Below are 19169 nucleotides of genomic sequence, written 5' to 3' on the forward strand. Positions count from 1 at the left end.
GGGAAGACGGGAGTAATTAGACGTTGCAGTGTAGACTCACTCTGGGAGTGACCAACTGACCCTGCGAGTGGCCTGAAAGTTGCGTGAGCACAAAGTTTAGCTTTGGGAGGGGAGGGAGAACCCCAGGTGAAGTGGGACTGAGAGCGCAGTGGATGGAGGGAAGTGTAGAGGAGACAGCAAATGGTAGGAGAGACTTGGAAGGAGGGGATTACAAGGAAAGGGACTTATAGATATAAACTGGGGAGTGAGAAGTAAGGAAAAGACTATGAGGAATTAACTCACCGCAACTCTGAATGGATTCCTCAAACTATACACTCAAGTTCAAGGATTCTGAATTTACTTATTATTCATATTTATTTTCTTACTTATTTTTATTTGTGCAGTTTGTCTTCTGTTGCATGTTAGTTGTTTGTCAGTCCTTGTTTGTATGTAGTTTTTCATTGATTCTATTGTATTTCTCTGTGTTTTTCTGTGAATGCCTGTAAAAAATCATTTTCAAGGTAGTAAATGGAGACATATACGTACTTTTACAATAAATTTACTTTGAACTTTGAACTATGAAAAGTATGGGTTTGTGCCCCCATCGGAGTGCCATTCTGATTCCAGAGTTCTTCTGGTCTTAAATTTGTTTTTCCACATATTATTTTCATGATCTGGTTCTTCCACAATGTCTTCAAGTTCTCATTCAGACTGAGTTCTCACATTCTAAATTGAAGCCCGATTACAATTAACTCTGACAATTGAAAGTGCTGAAAGTAGCTAAAATGTCCACTAAATGTGTCTATTAGCACAATTATTAATGAAGTCGCTCAGAGTTTGAAAGTTTATCAGTACTCATAGTGGCCCAAAGAAAGATTAGGGTAAGGGTAAGGCATGAATGAGACAATCTGAAGAAGAATGTTTTCATGCAGGAGTAATTAGAATCTGGAACCAAGTTTAGAATTTTAAATGCACTTTATGTGTTCGGATTGGACAGTGGAGGCAGAGACTCCCTCAACATTCAGAAAATGTCATCTCACCGACTTCATGATCTTTTGATTTTGCAAAGGCATACAGGGCTATAGATCAAGTGCTGGTAAATGGGATTATTATAGAGGGGTACCTGATGGTCAACGACAGCACATTTGGTCGAAGGGCCTAATCTAGTGAGTATCTATGACTCTTCAAATCTAGGACTATAAATTCCCATCAATTTAAAAGACATAACGGGTTTTAAGAAGGCATTCAGAGATTTCTTTGTGTAGCTCTGATACAGAAAATGTAAAGAAACCATGATCTACGTCCTTTTCAGGAAAGAATCAGAAATATATTTTTAGTCCAAAAGAGAATGCCTTCTTAAAATTGCCTCTGAACTTGAAGTCCATTAAAGTGAAGAGGACTTGTACATCAGGTTTTACAGTGTATGGAGTGTGTTGATCACAGTTAGTGAATTACCTACCAGCCGTAGTCATTAGAGTAACAGCTTTCTAGCACTTTTCAATTCAGTGTTTATTTTATTGAATATCTTCCATTGAAATATATAGTATGTAAATATGTGTGACTTAACTTATGGTGCATCACTGTGTGTGGGCACAGCCTATGAATATCCTGGAGGAAGCTTTTAGAATTCTTCTAGAGATGCTGCTCTGCCATCTTTATGCCATTACAAAGAAGATGTGGCAGCGTTTCTACTTTCTAGAAGTTTGCACAGATTCGTCGTGTCATCTAGAACTTTGACAAACTTCTAGAATGGAGAGCATCCTGTCTAGTAGCATCATGGCCTGGTATGGAAACATCAATATCCAAGAATGCTTTGCTGACCTTGAAGTTCGAAACTCATTTGAAAACCTTAAGCCCTTTCAGATAATATAGTATACACAGATTATATTGAAACTACAGTGCTTTGAAAAAGTATTCAGCTCACAACAACCCTTGGTTCACAAAAATGAGGTTTGCAACCAGGGATTTTGATCAACTTAACTGAGATTTTTTATTTGTGAATCACATGCTCCTATTTACACAGTAGGCCCAAAAAATTGGAAAATTGGAAAGCATGTAAAACTGAAATGTCAACATTTCAAAAATATTCATCCCCCTTTGCTCAATTATTAGTTGAACTATCTCTTGCAGCTATTACTTTTTGGATAAGTCCCTATTAACTTTGCACAATGTGACAGAGCAAGATTTGCCCATTTCTCCTTACAAAATTGCTCAAGCTGTGTCAGGTTATTTCAGGGGTGGCGGTGGACAGCAATCTTGAGGACCTGCCAGAGATGTTCGATCGGGAGGACTCCATGGGCCACTCAGGGATGTCAATTTTCTTTATTTGAAGCCACTTCATGGTTGCTTCAGCAGTGTGCTTTATGTTGTCCTGCTGAAAGCCCAACTTCTTCTGCTGGCAGAGACGACAGGTTTTTATGCAGAATCACTCTGTGTTTTGCAAAAATTCATCTTCCCATCTAGCTGACCAGATTTCCAATCCCTGCTGATGAAAAGGATCCACATTGCATGGTGCTACCTCCATCATACTTACACTAGGGATGGTGTTACCGTCCTGATGAGCAGTATTAGATTTGCAGCATATATACCGCTAAAAATGCATATCCTTGCCTGTAAAAAGCATCACTCAGAAGAAACTGCAAAGATGTGGAAAACGGTCTTGCGGTCGGATGAGAATAAAGTGGAACTGTTGGGCCTCAACACTAAGCAGTACCTGGGGCATAAATCTAATACTGCTGAAGTATGGTGGAGGTGGCATCATACTATGGGGATGCTTTTCAGCAGCAGTTACTGGAAATCTAGTCAGGATTGATGGAAAAATGAATGCTGCTAAATACAGAGAGACCCTGGATAAAAACCTACTAGCTTCTGCCAGAAAGCTTAAACTGGGAAGGAAGTTTATCTTTCAGCAGGACAACCAAGAAGTGGCTTTAAATGAAGAAAGCTGACGAACTTGAGTGGCCCAGTCAAGAGCTCTCACCTTACCCCAATCGAACATCTCTGGCAAGACCTCAAGATTGCTGTCCACTGCCACTCCCCAAATAACCTGGCACAGTTTGAGCGATTTCCAAGGAAGAATGGGCAAATCTTGATTCATCACATCGGGCAAAGCTAACAGAGACCTATCCAGGAAGACTACTGGCTGCAATAGCTGCAAGAGGTAGTTTAACTAATTACTGAACAAAGGGTGTGGGGTGGGGGGAGAATTTTCCCTGTTTTTTGAGATCTACTGTGAAAAAAAGGAGCATGCAATTCACAAGTAAAAATTCTTGGCTAAATTTAATCAAAATCACTGGTGGTAATACTCACTCATGTGAACAAAGGGTTGGGGGCTGAATACGTTTTCATAGCTATATAGTTCACATCCCAGTTTATCCTCCATCATGAGTTTAGCTGCCAATACCCACTATTTGAGTGGGTAAGATACTGCTAGCTATGCAAGTACAGGTAGTTTAAACACAGTTCATTTATTTTTAGTTATACGTGTTTAAATCCAAATAAATTTTTAAAAACACATTTAAAACCCACAGAGGATTTTCATCTTAAAGCCTTTCCAAATTACAAATGATTTCTAAAACACAAATGATTTCAAAGACATGTCGACAATATAGAGGAACAAATCGTCTGTCAGAGGAATCGAAGGCAGAGGAATAGATTCTAGTTCACCCTGTCTTTCCGTCATTCTTCTTGATGTATGTTAACCATTCCTAATAAGGCTGAACTCTGTCTAAATTTATATTATTTTTCTGCCACTTGGGTGATTTCACACATATATCATTTTTCTTCAGGTACCCCTTTTACACAAATGGTCTGAAGCTTCTTGGAGACCCAGCTCCCAGATTCCCATAATTAGTACTGTGAGCATACAAGCTTCCCAACAATTAACAGATCAGCCATTTAGTATGCTGAGTGATATTATTCATCTGATCTGCAACCTTCCTTAAACTAATTGCCATAGTTTTAAGCTGCTTGGAAGCAGGTACAGAGGAAATGTCAAGGGTAAGTTTTTTACACAGAGAGTGGTGAGTGCGTGGAATGGGCTGCCAGCGGCAGTGGTGGAGGCGGAAATGATAGGGTGTTGGATAAGTACATGGAGCTTAGAAAATAGAGGGCTATGGGTAGGCCTAGGTAGTTCTAAGGTACGGACATGTTCAGCACAGCTTTGTGGGCCGAAGAGCCTGTATTGTGCTGTAGGTTTTTCTATGTTTCTATGTTACCTTGTCTGGTTTGAAACAAGTCTAAATAAATAATTCATTGTCTTACATTACATCTGTTGAGAAGCCAGTTCAGGTGCTGTAAGCCAACATGCATTATAGAGACAGAACGTCTGTTTGCAAAGCTATTCTTTCAACTTCAAATTGATTGTTGCTCACCATTTACATTAGAAACTGAAGACTGGCTCCTGTTTACAGCATGAGGCTAAGCAAAGAATATTAATTGGATGTTTATCTTTTTCAAAAACAGCCCTTTGATCTCCAGAAGTGTCAGCTGCTGTATTTAGAAAACTGAGCTTGGGAAAAAGAAGACCCCCCCCCGCCCAGAAAGTGAATATCTATCACAACATAAAAGCCTACAAAAATAGTAATGGATACAGTCCAGTCCATCATAGAAAAAATCCTCACCACCAATAAGCACATCTAAATGGAGTGCTGCCACAAGAGAGCAGCATCCATCATCAAGGACCCCCACCTTCTCACTACTGCTTTCAGGAGGGAGGTACAGGAGCCTTAGGTTCCACACCACCAAGTTCAGGAAGAGGTATTACCCTTCAACCGTCAGGTTCCTGAACCAGCATGGACTCTACAACTCGATTTCTCAGTGTTATTTATTTATTTATCTATTTTTCTGCTTGCATTTTTCTTCTTTTGCATATTGGTTGTTTGACAGTATCCCTGTGTAAAATTTCGTTGATTTTATTATATTTATATGTTCTACTGTGAATGCCCGCAAGAAACAGAATCTCAAAGCATATGGTGACATATACGTGCAGTAGTTTGTTAATAAATTTACTTTGACCCTTGAACTTTGGTTCCACATATGCTCTGCAAGATGCTGCTCTAAGATCTCACAAATCTCACCTCAATGCTGCTTTAAGGGGGGAAATTAAATGAAATTTCTGCCAAATCCATACAATAGAAAATGGTTAAAGCATCGCTAAATTCGACAGAGGCATACCTGTTAGGCACCTGATGATATATTGGCTGTTAGCACACCAGGAGTGTGTGTGAGGCAAAGCCTCCCTCACTCCACCCAGCCCTGTACCCACACCCGACCAACACACGCTCACAGACGGCAGCATCAGCTTGGATCTGTGTGCAGTGCGTGGCTACAAAGGAGACAAATGTATTATTACCTTTCAGCATCTAGGAACCTTGACAAATCCCATGTCCACCGGCTATTGCGTCAAAGTACATAACCTTTTGGTGAAGATGTGTCACTACTTGTTTCAGCCAAACGCCCAGAAACCATAAAGCGTATTTACATTTCTAAACTTGGTTACAAATGCGCTACTTAATTTAATGTGTGCTCGCACATATCCTTATCTGAACACATGAATATCATTTTAAACCTAAATAATAGGGAAATGTAGTGAGTTTTCTGCTTGGACCGCCTTAAGCAGATTAAAATACCAGCCGTACTCAATACATGGAAATATTGACAATCCTGCAGCGACAGAGCAATGTGTGTTGACAAGTGCATGTCCTGAGAAGCACGCTGTGGTTCTAATACGCTCTCACAGCCTTTGATCAATGCATCCAGCAAAACACTGCCAAATTTTGATAATAAGGTTTTGCAATTAATTAACGCTACAGCACTATGATTTGCCACTGCTCTGTCGTTGCTTCCAAATGTAGTGGAGGTGAAGAGCCACGCCACCCCACTGACATTTACCAACCCCACCCCCACTGGTACGTTGTGAAAAATGCCCACACCTCAATTTGCCTCCTCCGGGTTTTGGTGCGCATTATTGCTGTCACCTTAGTCAGCCTGAGACCAAGTGTATGTAGCTCGCCGGTTTGATCAGCTTGTCGCCTCTCAGGGCGGCGGAGGAGGAGGAAATATGTCAGAGCTGATGTAAAGGCCGATCTCCCTCTCCACAACAGCCGCAAGTCAGGAAACTGCACAAATCACTGGCAAGATTCCCTTTCCCCAGCTAGGTTCTAGCTTTTCTTCACCTGTTTCCTCACATCCAAGCCGCACTATTCTCTTCTTTAGGTCAGAGTTAACATCTTCCATTAAGTGTAGTACTTTTGGACAACAATTTATTTTTGTATTAGTTATTATAGTTCTTGTAACTGTTATAGTTAGTAAAAAAGAGCTGCTCAAGTGCGTTCCGTGTACTTAACATTTAGTATGAGACTATATCACGTGGATTAACACTATATAACGTAATGCAACTCAGACAGAGTATGGAAGCAGATGGAAATTAATAACAGCCAGGACAAGCAGGACGGGATGCGGTCTTTTTAGATCGCCAGCCACCCATTTAAACCTCGTTCTAAACACTTACACATGGCTCTGCTAAACAGGGACTTCACAGACTGCGAAGGGTATTTTTGACTTTGAACTCCAGCCACATAGGTTGTGGGAGGCTCTTTGCAAGAGAGGAGGTTAGATAGGGTCACGGGGGAAATAACAGAGATATCACTAAATTAAATATTCCCCGTAAATAATGTCACTTCGAAGCATTTGATGCTAAAAGGTACTGGATTATCAGCAGTTCCAATGTTTGAGGTATTGACGTTTTTGTATAGAGAAATTGCAAGTATTCCTTTGTGTATATGTAGGTACATATGTATAATATATACAAACTTATGTCCCTGTATTTGGTCGTGCGCGTTTTAATGCGTATGTGTGCATGGAGATATAAATAAAGATACCAGGGTGCTCTTTCTGGAAGTCCACGGTCCCTTAATGTTGTCCACCGATTGGGTTGCTCGGAAACCTCCTACAAAGGGGCCCCTGTGTAATTCGATGCAAGCTGGTTAGGCTTAGGGTATATTGTCCTCTGTTGTTTACGAAGCCTCCACCCACTTGGCCCACCCTACATTAACCGGATCATGTGACTCCGGTAAGTCATTTGCAAGTACAACAGTCTTCTGTGCGGCCCCATTCATTTCCTGCAGAGAGCAGCTGAGAGAAGAGACTGTTTTAGGGAAGGAAATATTTCTCATCTACAGCCTTTCACCAGGTCAGCGCTTTATCATATTCTTTCTGTGCACTGGTTCACTCCAGAAGGCAGTGTCGGTGAGAACACGTTAGGTAGAATTTGACTTGTGTCTTTGCCTGTTTTCCTAACAGTTCTTGCAGAGGGCGATGAGAAATCTTGAATGCTCCCCCCCCCCCCACCGCTGTTGAGCCGAATCCAGGAATCAGGAGGGCTACAGCTGAGGGATTGCCAGTAAGAGAGAGGCAAGCTAACGCTGCTGCCACATTCCGTAATCAGTGGAAATGATGTGCGTCTGTCAATAGATAGTCTGTCAGTAGATCGAAAGCAGAGCGGCTGCTTTTGGGAGGCACAGTTTTAGTTTTTTTGGGGGGGGGGAGTGGGATAACTTGCCTTGAGTTGACAGTAAGAGACTTTCAGAGGCTAGTGGACAGAAGGTAACTTGTTCGTTCAGAGGAATCACCATTCCGGAGCCCAGGAATGCTGAAACCAAAGTAGGGGGTGTTATACTCCAGTGGCTACAAACTGTTAAAGCTAAGTTGCCATGTGAGCACCGGCAAAAAAAACTCTCTAGTGTTCTTATTTACAGTTATAACCTTGTCTTACCTAATATCACCCTTTGCTCATGCATGTATTTTTAAAGCACCACTGCAAATCTTGACCTTCTCACCTTCTGACCACTGGCCTTGCTAATGTCTAGTTGGCTGCAGCAAAGGTATACATGAGGGGGGAAAACAGTACGTACACATATCACCACATACTCAAAAGGCAGAGGCTCGGTGGTCACAGAATGAAGCGAAAGCACATACTTCTGCTATCAGTCACCTTTTATTTCAATACTTCATGTGGATATGGGCAGTTTTGTCAGAGGAATGCAAAAAAAAAACGTGTTGCGGCTGTTATCCAAGAAGACAGCATTAATTTAGTGAGGACTGGGTGCTGTGGAATGATTGTTGATCAGCTTTGCAGGAGGGCAGGCAGCAGGAAGTGCATCAGAAGAGGTGTGTGTTCATGTGTCTGTGTGTACATGCCTATGCACACTGATTCTAATAACCCACTGCGTGTAGAATACTTGTATGATACAATTTAATCTTAATGATCAGAACTGTGCTGCTGATTTTATCAGCTGTCTAAACTTTAGTCTGCTGACCGTGGTCTAGTGTGCTTTTTTCCGGAATTGAAAAATATAGCTGTTTTGGCTGGTCTCTCCCTGTCTCCTACCATTACTGACCAAAATCAGTTCTAGTTGGCTTCTAAATGTTAGATATTTGAAATTGTCCCGCAGCTTTTTGGAGTGAAAAAGAAAGTCGAAATTAAAACCTACTGTTTGCAATAGTTTTTTTTGGTGTGGTAATCATTTTTCGTTTGAGGATTTTGTAAGCTTGGTCAGAAAACTTAACAGTTGCTTTACAGATGTAAATTGCCAGCCTGGGGGAGGGGAAGGGAAATGTCAGGTCAAATGTCAAACACACCCAGAGTTGACTAGTTAAGTTGAACTGGGGTTGGCTTTGGAACCCATGTGAAATAACAGATTCCTTTGTTCCACAAGGAATCCAGAGCAAAGCCAGGAAGCTGCAGTGCTGGAAGTGTTAGATTTCCAGATAGGAATTATGAATTTGACTCAAAATCTTGACTGATTTTCCACAATTAATAATTCCCTTGATAAGATTTCCTTCCTTGGCTGCAGTTTTTGCAGAATGAAGGCTAACTAGAGGGGGAATAACCAACCTGCACATACCCTAAAATAAAAATCAGTGAGGAAGTCGATGAAACACAGAATGTCTTCCTCAGTTTGATTGACAGGTGAAAGTTTTGTTGCTGGCAGGAGAGAATATGACAGTTTTTTTTATTTAGATGCAAATGCCAACATGGTTGAGAGTGAGCAAGTCTCGCGACTTGCTTGAGGTCACACATCCCATAGGGTTGGGTCAGAGTTGATCATCACAAAACAGGGCCAGTTTTGGTGGAGTCAAGATTAATAATACAAATTAATTTCTGCTACCTAAATTCTTTCTCTGGAGTTTCTAGTTGCTAGCCATTTAAATTCTGCTTCTTCTGAAGTCAGCAAGTATGTCCTCTACCTCCTGTACAGTCAGGTTGAGACTAATTACAAACTAGAACAATAGTACCTCATTCCATCTGGGCAGTCTATAACACAATGGCAAGAACACTGAACTTTTCATCTTACTGCGAACTGCTCCCCTTTGTCCTTTTGCCCTTTCCTCAGATCTTCCTATACTCATTCCACCACCTCCTCCACCACTTTACTTGCCCATCTCTGCACATTCATCCCACTGTTGCTCCCATCTACCCTCCTTGCCTTTTTTCCTTGATTCCATGCTCCACCTCCATCTCCTTGATCAGATTCCATCATCTCCAGCCCTTCACTGCTTCCACCCATCACCTCACAATTTCCTCCCTCCCCTCCCTCGTCTGCTTATCACCCCTATGCATCCACAAATGGACCCACCTATCATCAGCCAGCTCTTGCTCCACCCCTTCTCAGTCTTTATACAGGCTGCTAACTTACTGACCCTGACGGGGCTTTTTTGACGAGGTAATGAATATGATTAATGAACTTAGAGCTGTGGATTTCAGTAAGATATTTGATAAAGTCCCTCATGGAAGACTCATCCAGAAGATTAAGGTGCTTGGGATCCATGCTGAATTGGCTGTTTGGATTCACAACTGGCTTGCCATAGATGACAGAGCGACAGCTGAAGGGACTTAGTTTAGCTGTATTAGTGGTGTTCCACAGAAACTGTCCTGGGACCTCTGCTGTTTGTGATGTACATAAATGACCTGGTTGAAAATGTAGATGGATGGGTTAGGAAGGTTGTGGTGTTGTGAATAGTGTAGAAGACTGGCAAAGAAGGCACAGGATATAGATCTGTTGCAGATATGGATGGAGAAATGGCTGATGGAGTTTAACCCAGCCCAATGTGAACTGCTACACCTGGGTAGGTCAAATGTAAAGGGGCAGTACACTGTTAAGGGTGAGACACTTATCTAAGTTCATAGCTCCCTGAAACTGGCTATACATGCTGATAGGCTGATTAAGCCAGTACGTGGCATGCCCACCTTTATTTGTCGAGGCATTTGAGTTCAAAAGTCAGGAAGTTGTGTTGCATCTTGATAAAGCTCCTGTTGGGCCACATCTGGAATATTGCCCACTCTTCCTGTCATCCCTCTTTAGGAAGGATAGCAAGGCTTTGGAGGGAGTGCAGAAGAGGTTTACCAGGAGGCTGTCTGGATTGGAGGACATGAACTATAATGAGAGGCTGGACAAACTTGGGTTGTTTTCTCTGGACTGGTGGAGGCAGAAGGGAGATCTGATAGCGGTTTACGAGATGCATAGATAGAGTAGAAAGACAATATCTTTTTCCCAGGGTTGAAATGTCTGATACTAAAGGCCATGCATGTAAAATGAGAGTGGGTAATTTCAAATGAGATGTGAGGGGAAAGTTTTTTTAAACAGAGACTGATGGGTGCCTCGAATAGTCTGCCTGGAGTGGTGGTAGAGGCAGATACATTGGGGACTTTTAAGAGACATTTAGATGGGCACATGAATGCAAGGAAAATATTGATATGGTGTGGGCAGAAGGGATTAGTTGGTCATTTATTCAGTTAATTGATATGGCATAACATTGAGCTGTACTGTTCTATCTACCTCCTAGCTTTCAATCCAGGTGAAAGTTCTCAATCCAAAATTTCAGTTGTCCATTTCCCTCCATGGATCCTGCCTGTACCACTGAATTTTTCCAGAGGCTTTTTCCCAGGCTGAAATGGCTAACATGAGGGAGCATAGTTTTAAGGTGCTTGAAAATAGGTACTGAAGCAATGTCGAGTGAAATTTTCACAGAGTGGTGGGTGCATAGAATGCACTGTCGGTGGTGGTGCTGAAAGTGGATACAATAGGGTCTTTTAAGAGCCTCTTAGATAGGTACATGGAGCTTAGAAAAATAGAGGACTATGCGCTAGGGAAATTCTAGGCAGTTTCTAGAGTAGGTTACGTGGTCAGCACAAAATTGTGGGCTGAAGGGCCTGTAATGTGCTGTAGATTTCCATGTTTTGCTTCTGCGGTTTCTTGTATCTCCAAATTTATTTCCTGTGGTAGATATTTGTAAGACCTTCTATAAAGCCCATTTTAAAAAAATGTTGCTACTAGAAATCCACTAACTGAGCAGATCATGTTCTGCACAAAATTTTTATTTAGTAGCTCATCACCAGGGTGGGAAGTTGTGCTTTCCTAATGGGAGGCACATATTTTACTTGGTGAAATGGGCAGCTTGGTTTGCCACATCCTTCCCAAGGTGAGCAATTATTTCTTGTGCAGATTGGAGAATCTGTGGAATACATTGCTGCTTACAGACGTAGAGGCCAAGTTATTGGGTATTTTTAAAGCATAGGTTGACAAGTTTTTGATTAGTAAGGGTGTTGAAGGTTAAAGGGAGAAGGATGGAGAATGGGATTAAGAGGGATAATAAACCAGGCATGGTTGAATGGTGGATCAGACTGGATAGGCCAAATGGCTTAATTTGATCCCATGTTTTATGTTTACAAGTCTTGTGATGAATAAGTTAGGCAAATAACTGTTTCTGGTCACTTATTACGCTTTTTGTTGTAATTACTATATTCATAGTTGTTGTTTGACTAATTCCATTATTGGCCAATTTGGAGTTCAACATTTCAAATGACTCGAGTTGGCTGATAATAAATGCAACTCTCACCCCCATCCAAGAGAGCCCAGAAGGCAAAACTCATTTCCCCTTTGTGTTCCACCCAGTAACTCCACCAAGAATTGGCGCAAGTCTCACACCCAATTACCAGGACCATGTACTATGCTTTAATAGAAATTATCCTTGAGATGTAAGCTTTTAATTAAAATTGTAACCTTTACCTCACCACCATATCAAGATCTCCCTCATATCCAAAAATAATATGCAATTAGAAATGTTGTCTTAGTAATTAGGTTCTGCAGTGCTTCCTTTTTCAGAGCTGTGTGAATGAAAATTGATTTTTTTTTCCCAGAGTAGAATATGATTGCAGTGGTTTTCAGGTCAATCATGACTCGCTGGAAATAGGACCTGATCGCTCACAGATCATGCTTGCATAGGTGGTGTGCTTTCTGCATCAAGCTATGTGCATTAATGCTCTATCCATAGAGGATGTTGTCAATGTTACGTTAAAGGGGAGGGAGAGAAATTGTAGAGAGGCTTCAAATAAATTAATATTCTTCAAAGGCTGACTGAGCTCAAGTGGGAAAAGTCACGAGGTCCATACGGAGTCCTAAATTGCTAATGGTTATTGTTATTGTCACATGTTTTGAATGCCATCCATATAGATATTTCACATCAGTACCTCGAGGTAATACAAAGGAGAAAAGCAACAACAGAATGCAGAATACAGTGTTACAGAGACAGTGCGGGCTGACAATAAAGCGCAAGGGTCATGACGAGGCAGCGGAATATTGCGAATACAGGCACAATCCTTAAATTCTCTTTGGAAACCATGGTATTCAGGCAGTAGCTGTGAGTGCACAGAATTGATTTAAGCCAGGCAAAAAAAAACTGAGACTAGCGGTGAATGGTCGTTTTACATGCTGGGTGGATGCAGTGCACAATTTCCCCAAGTATCAGTGTTAGAAGCACTGACCCTTTTGATACGAATTAAAGAACTGAGGCTGGGTAGGGGAGAACAGTTTCAAAGTTGAAAGCGGCACAGGCCTGTAGCTGCTTCACTCTTGGCTGTACTCCAGAGTAGAATGGAGGAGCTCCTGATTTATTAAGAGACTAGGAATGCCCAAAGGCAGTTGTAGAACAAAGCAGAGGTGCCAAGGATTATTTGCAACCAATACCACCAGGAAGAAGAACATCATTGGACTTGGCAGCCATTATCTCCCACTGAGATCTTTTGGGGCTGCTTTTGCAATGCACGGTATACTTTAGCACAGTATACTTTGTTGATTGTCCTGAGGGGCTATATCTGAACACAGTTGTGTACATACCAGACTAGGCTATTGGACATGCTCTGTGGAATTTTCTTATTTTTTTTCCCCTGGTTTTCTTTGCTCTTCTGCTAGGACCTTTTTGTACATGTGCACCAGTCAGCCTTCACAGGGTAATATAGCACAGAAACAGGCACTTCAGCCCACCAAGTCCATGATGGCCATCAACCACCCAATGTAACAGTAAAGGCATGGACCCTATACAGATTATAGAAGAGGAGATGTTTGTTGTCTTGAGGCAAATTAAGGTGGATAAATTTCCGGGGCCTAGTAAGGTGTTCCCTTAGACCCTGTGGGAAGCTAGTGCAGAAATTGCAGGGGCCCTAGCAGAGTTACTTAAACATCCTTAGCCACAGGTGAGGTGCCAGAGGATTGGAGGATAGCAGGCATTGATCTATTGTTTAAGATGGACCCTAAAAATAATCCAGGAAATTATAGGCCAAATAGCCTGACATCAGTAGTGTGAAAGTCATTGGATAGACAGGGACTAATCAGGGATAGTAAATATGGCTTTGTGTCTGATAAGTTGTGTGAGACCAATCTTAGAGTTTTTCAAGGAAGTTGCCAGGAAAGTTGGTGAAGGCAAGGCAGTGGATGTTGTCCACACAGAATTTAGCAAAGTCTTCGACAAAGTCCCACATGAAAAAGTTCTAAGTAAATTTATTATCAAAGTACAGTACATATACAGTATGTCACCATATACAATCTGTAGATTTCTTGCGGGCATACTCAATAAATCCAATAATAGAATCAATGAAAAACTGCACCAACGGGGTGGACAACCAGTATGTAAGAGACAACAAATTGTGCAAGTTAAAAAAGAATAGATAATAGTCATAAATAAATAAACAATAAATATCAAGAACATGAGGGAAAAGAGTCCTTGAAAGTGAGTCCATATGTATTTGTGGTGAGGTCGTAAATTGGATTTGACATTGGCTTCATGGAAGAAGCCAGAGAGTGGTTATAGATGGTTTCCTCTCTGACTGGAGGCTTTTGACTGGTGGTATGCCACGGGGATCGGTGCTGGGTCTATTGTTGTTTGTCATCTCTGTCAATGATATGGATGATAATGTGGTAAACTGGATCCACAAATTTTCACATAACACCAAGATTGGGGCTGTAGTGGACAGTGACGAAGATTGTCAAGGCTTGCAGAGGGATGTGGACCAGCTGGAAAAAATGGCTGAACAATGGCAGATGAAATTTAATGCAGACAAGTGTGAGGTGTTGCACTTTGGGAGGACCAACCAGGGTAGGTCTTACATGGTGAGTGGTAGGACACTAAGAAGTGTGGTAGAGCAGGTGGGTCTGGGAGTACAGATCCAAAAGTGGAGTCACAGGTAGATGGGGGTTGTAACGAATGCTTTTGGCACATTGGCCAAAATCAAAGTATTGAGTACAGAAGTCGGGATATTATGTTGAAATTGTATAAGGTGCTGATGAGGCGTAATTTGGAGTATTGTTTGCAGTTTTTGGTCACAGGAAAGGTGTAAATAAGATTGAAAGAGAACAGAGAAAATATACAAGGATGTTGTCAGGAGTTGACCTGAGCTGCACGAAAAAGTTGAATAGTTAGGACTTTATTTCTTCAAACATAGAAGATTTGGGGGAAATTCAATAGAAGTATACCAAATTATGAGAGGTGTAGATAGGGTAAATGCAAGCAGGCTTTTTCCACTGAGGTTATGTGAGACTAGAACTAAATGTCATGGGCTAGGGTGACAGGTCAAATATGTAAGGGGAGCATGAGAAGTTCTTCTTCACTCAGAGGATGGTGAGAGAGTGGAATGAGCTGCCAACAGTCAATTTCAACACTTAAGAGAAATTTTGAATAGGTTCACGAATAAGAGGTATGGAGAGTTGTGGTCCAGGTGCAAGTCAATGGGATTAGGTAGATTAATGGCTCTTCACAGACTAGATGGGCCGAAGGGCCTTCTTCAGTGTAGTCGTGTTCTAATGCACAAGTCTTTGGGATGTGGGTGGAAATGGAGCAGCTAATTGAATCCTACTTGATCACATGAAAACTTGTAAGCTCTACACAGCACCCGAGGTCAGGATTGAATCCAGTTTTGTGGTGCTGTGAAGGGGCATCTCTTTTGGTTGTGCCACTGAGCTGCTCAATTGTAAATTGTCTCTATACAGGACTGCAAATAACAATGAAGTACCATCTTTAGTCTAGGCTGCCAGTTTAATAAATGAGGAACCTCATGTTCCATTTCTTTCTGATGAATTGATTGGAGGGCAAAATGCAGCAAGGTATTGATCTGGAATGCCACATGATCCGATGGGTTTCCCAGTCATCAGCTTAGGTTAAAATAACTCTCCAATTGTCAGAACTGGTGACATCGGTAATTGGTTTATTGTTGTCACATGTATCAAGATTTAGTGAAAAACTTTTGTCTGCTTGTTATCCAGATAGCATTCTGTACTTAAGTATATCAAAGTAGTATATAACAGTGGAAAGAAAAGAGTCCCAAATACAGCGTTGCAGTTTCAGAAAGTGTGATGCAGGCAGACTAATACAGTACAACAGTCATGATTGACAGATTGGGAGATCAAGAATTCATCTTTAAAATATAAGAGTTTGACAGGTCCATTCAGGAGTCTGAGAACAACAAGATAGAACTGTCCCTGAGTGGTGGTACATGTTTTCAAGCTTTAGTTTCTTCTGCTTGATGTGGGGTGGGGTGGGGTGTGCAGAGGAGAATAGAGAAAGACAAACGTGGGATTGGTCCTTGATTATGTCGATTGATTTCATGAGGCAATGGGATGCGTAGACAGTTTCAATGAGGCTGGTTCTTGTGATGCACTGGAATGTGCCAGCCCTCTGTAGTTTCATGTGGACTTGAGCAGATGCCATACTAAACTGATACATCTGAATAGGATGCTTTCTATGGTGCATCAGTAGTAACTGGTGAGAAATAAAACTGGTGTTCTTTCTTGGTCACCGTGTTCATCATATCCTCTTCTTACTGGATATCTTCATCAAGCAATTCTTAAGTGATGTTTGGGGATGGGAATGAGACCATTAACCAGAATGTTGGAATCAGTAGCTGGAACTTAGTATATTTTATTAGCCCAAGGACCCAAGGATCAATGTAAATCCACTTTATACTTGTGAAGTCAATGGAGAAGAACAATTCTGTTGAGCTCCTTCTTTTGCATGGTGTGTAGCGTCCTAATTAGTGACTCCATTTCCATCTAAAGCAGGGTTTCTGCCATGGACCAATACCATTAAGCAAGGGGTCCATGGAAGCTCTGAATTAAGGCAGCAGAGGCAGCATTTAGTGTCAATGAATGAGCCAGTGAAAGTGATTGGTTCCCTGTGAATTATGCTTAGTGACCGCATTGTTGCAAGTGACTAAGTATTTTTCACACATGGTTTATACTTTTTAATTTTCACTACAGCAATTTTAAAATTAAAGCCCTGTTTTAACTGTGCAAAGTTGACAGTTATTTTCCAGGAGATGTACCAGAGCTAAGGCAGTGAAACATCAATGAATGGTGGTCCCTGGCTGATGACTAAGGGCACTGTTGGAGGTGCTGCAGGTAGCAATGCCAAGCAGGAAACATCTTCCTGTGAATCTCCATTGCTCTTTTAAACAGACTGTTTTTTTTTTGAGTAAATTGAGTTTGTTTGCTGAACAATTGACTCTTCAGTGTGAGTCACACACCTCACTCCTCCTCCACTGTTGATAGAGGATAAATGCCCTGTTAATAGATAATTGCAAATCTACTTAAATGTAGGACTGGCAGAACTGTCCAGAAGATGTGTGTATTTTGTTCAGAAGTATTTGCCTTGTACTTGAGTGTAACAAGGGTGAACTTATAAACTTTGTTTCCCTGGAACAGAGGAAAAAGTCAAATCCATGGAGCTCAGATTGATGAATCCATTTTTAAAGATGGTTATGTAAATTGAAAAGATTAGGCAACATGATTGCCAGATAAGGGAGAATAAACCATGTGGGTTACAAAGTGAAATAACACAGCATTGCTGACAGAGCTCTGTGTGCCAGGGGGCACCTATGGAGAGAAATGGACAGTGGATGTTTTGGGACAAGTCCTTTCATCGAGAGTAAAAAAAAGCCTTTAAAGATTGCTGTAGGCAGTGACAATGAACCAGCCAGTCGGTGATCAATTTCCTACCAATCAAGCGGACCTGAAACATTATCAGTCCATTTCCTTCATAGTTGCTGCCTGACTTGCTGAGTTCTTTCAGCAACTTTGAGTGTTGCTCCAGCTTTCCAATACCTGCAGCTCCTTTTGTCTCCACTCTGGGTAACCAAGCAATTGGCCAAGGTTTGGTGGTGCATTAAGGGGACACTGAGTACACGTTCTTTCTTTCCTTTATTGAGATGCAGCTTGGAATAGGCCCTTCCAGATGTGCCGCCCAGCAATCCCCCAGTTTAATCCTTGACTAATTATAGGACAATTTGCAATGACCAATTAACCTGCCAACAGTCTTTGGACTTCGGAAGGAAACCCATGCAGTCATGGGGAGAATGTATAAAATCCTTGCAGGCAACGGCAGGAATTGAACCTGGGTCACTGGTACTAAGAAGCGTTGTGTGTTACCGTGTCACCCCAGAATTTATTTTATTGAGATACAGCACAGAATAGGCCCTTCCAGCCCTTTGAGCCATGCCACCCAATGTAATCCTAGCCTAATCACGGGACAATTTACAACGACCAATTAACCGACCAACCAGCATGTCTTTGGACTGTGGGAGGAAGCTGGAAGAAGCCCATGTAGTCATGGGGAGACCATACTAATGCCATATAGGCAGTGGCAGAAATTGAACCTGGGCTGCAGGTACTGTAAAGTGCTGTGGATGACTTACTACCTGTCCAGTTCTGTAGGTTCTGAGGTGACTGCTGTCCTATGTACTGAATGGAATGGAAAACAAGCACCATGAAAGTACAGAGATTCATAACACATACTTTGTGCCCAAGCCAAAAATGCATGACTTGTTTACTTCATGAATTCATATTACATTGGCACTTTCCCGTTTTGCTGTGTTGTAACATCACCCGAAGTTTGGTTAGGGGATAATCCTTGATAATCATTTCCTGTGTGAGTCCCAGACTGGAAAAAGGCCACAAAAACACAAAAATTCTAGCCCCGGTGGAGACGCGAGACCCTGCAGATTCTGGAATCTGGAGCAACATACAATCTGCTGCTGGATCTCAGAGCAGTGAGCAGCATCTGTGAGAGGAAAGCAGTTGTCGATGTTTTGGGTTGAAACCGTGCCCCCTGGTGCTGATGCAGAGTTTCAACCCAAAATAGAGACATTTTTTTTCCTTCCACAGATGCTGCTTAATCTGCTGAGTTTCTCCAGCCGATTGCTTGTTGATCCTAGCTCTGTATTTTCCAAGATGCGTTCCAAGTCTGTTCACCAGAGTCATAGCAACTCAAATCCATTGAAGAAATCATTAACGAGTTTGCTCTTGATTCTCTTTCCTTCTCCCAATTGGTGTAGGAGATGCATCCTGCTGAAGGAGACCTTTTGATAGATGGTGGTGCGTTGGGAGGTGGCAGCAGGTAGATTGGTCAGGTCATTGTTTAGTGGTCGGCTAAGTACAGAGGTGGATGTTCTTTCTTCGCTTTTACCTCGTTAATGGCTGCCGTGTTGAAATCTTGCTTGTGTTTTTCAGCTCAAAACCCAAGGATATGCTGGTTGCTGTGTATTCTAGCACCAACATAACTTGCATTGTTCGGCAGAACAACCCAAAAGCAACAGCAACAACAAAACAAGCCCCTTTCTCACCCACTGGCTTCCAACTCCAGGACAGACAGCTTCGGCTTCGGTCTTCTGACCTCTAGTCCTTGGCCCTAGACTCTTAAACTTGCAAACCTCCAGTGCCTGGCCCAGATTCGCCGACATTGGGCATCTAACCTTCAGACATGCTGACCCAGCGACTTCAAATTTTGGTCTCATTTAACAAAAACACATTTATACTAGTTGAGCTGAATTTTCCATCACATCTCCTCCCCACCCCCATCTCCAAGAA

At 41.9% G+C, this 19169-nt stretch overlaps 1 protein-coding gene across 3 annotated transcripts in view; it reads left to right on the forward strand.

Annotated features, from left to right (window-relative positions):
• Positions 1 to 7078: 7078 nt before the first annotated feature.
• LOC140198006 (Krueppel-like factor 12) overlaps positions 7079 to 19169 on the forward strand; it is a 304097-nt gene continuing 292006 nt past the window's right edge. For all 3 annotated transcript variants that reach the window (XM_072258789.1, XM_072258791.1, XM_072258790.1), the window contains exon 1: positions 7079 to 7171. The gene's annotated coding sequence lies outside the window, so the exon portion shown is untranslated. The remainder of the gene's footprint in view (positions 7172 to 19169) is intronic.

This window comes from Mobula birostris, chromosome 5 (assembly GCF_030028105.1).
Source record: "Mobula birostris isolate sMobBir1 chromosome 5, sMobBir1.hap1, whole genome shotgun sequence".
Lineage (NCBI taxonomy): Eukaryota > Metazoa > Chordata > Chondrichthyes > Myliobatiformes > Myliobatidae > Mobula > Mobula birostris.